The sequence below is a fragment of the Corvus brachyrhynchos genome, unplaced genomic scaffold, assembly GCF_000691975.1.
Source record: "Corvus brachyrhynchos isolate BGI_N302 unplaced genomic scaffold, ASM69197v1 scaffold200, whole genome shotgun sequence".
NCBI lineage: Eukaryota > Metazoa > Chordata > Aves > Passeriformes > Corvidae > Corvus > Corvus brachyrhynchos.
The window spans coordinates 4,541,566-4,543,065 of NW_008236184.1; positions in this window are offsets into that span (position 1 = coordinate 4,541,566).

Sequence of the window (1,500 nt, forward strand, 5' to 3'; positions counted from 1 at the left end):
GGGAGTGGTCGATGAGGATCCTATGCTCACACTGTCCCTGCATTATGTCCCCTCCAGCAGCACAGGGGTCATTTTCTACCTCACCCTTAATTTTGGGGGGTTGTGACCCCATAGAATGATGCCGAGGAGAAGATGACCTTCTCAAGGGACCCCTATCTAGTCGGGCATTGCTCTCTTCTGCTACGGGGGTGGGAAAGGCCATATGCACCCCAAAAAGCTTGTAGGGATTGATGGCAAGGACTCCTCTCTCCCCAAAAATGGGATGAGATGAATTAGGGATGTTACAGGAATTTGAGGGGTTTGGGGAGGGATGCTGTTCACCCAACACAAAGAGGTGGAGGAAAAGGCCACGGTGTGCAGGGTAGGGTGGCAGGAGATGGCCCGTTCCCAAAGGAAGGGAGTGAGATGGGATGTGGTATAGGAAGGGGAGCAGGTGATCCAAACGTTGGAGGGTTTGGGGAGGGGGGTGCTGTTGACTCCCCCAAGAAGGTAGAGGGAGAGGTTGAGCTACATGGCTGTGGGGATGTGGTGGCAGGAGGTAGCTGGTCCCCAAAGGGAGGGATGGGGATGAGATGTGGCATGGGAAGGAGAGTGGGTGGCAACAGCCAAGGATCTGCGGGTTGCAGGCTTTGGCTACCATCGTGAGGAGGAGGAGAAGGAAGAGTAGGAGGAGGAGGAGAATGAGGATGAGGAGGAGGAGGAGGAAGAAGAGGAGGAGGAGGAGGATGAGGATCTCCTCCCCATGGAAGAAGGAGCATGCGGAGGCAGCCGGGATTCGACTGGTGTGTCGGGAGATTCTCATCTCCATGGAAGCAGGTGGCGCCGGCCGGACTAATCGCGGTAGAGTTTGTCTCCACACGCAGCCAGCCCTTTGTCTGGGCTCACTTCTGGCTTTCTGTTTTTTTTTTTTTTGTGTTCGGGGGGAAAACCGAGCTCCCTGCTCTGTCCCCGCTGCCACTGCCGGTGCTCACATCCCCCACGCCCGTCTGGGGGCTGCCCAGTATCCCGTCACGTCCCTGTTGCTGCCCGCCGGCCCAGCCTGGAGCCTTCTGGAGCCCGGACCCGGCTGGTGTCACCGGTCCCCAAACTGCCACTTCCCTCCCCACATTCTCAGCCCGGCCTCGCCCCGCACGTGGCCTGGAAAGGGTTCTGCCTGCACAAATATTTGTCAATACTGATGGGAAGAGACGAGGCGCAGGGAGATTCACTCCTTTGAATTCCCGTGGGTGCCCCAGCCAGGGGGCACCTGGCGGGGCACAGAGCAGGGCATGGAGGGATACAGGGGGAGGGGCACAGAGTGGGATACAGAGCGGGGCATGGAGCAGGACACAGGGTGGGACACGGAGCGGGGAACAAAGCAGGGCACAGAGCGGGATACGGAGCGGGGAACAGGGCAGGACACAGAGTGGGGTGCACACTGTGACACGGAGCGGGACCAGGAGCGGGACTGGGAGCGGGACTGGGAGCGGGACCCGGAGCGGGACCGGGGGCAGCGCGACG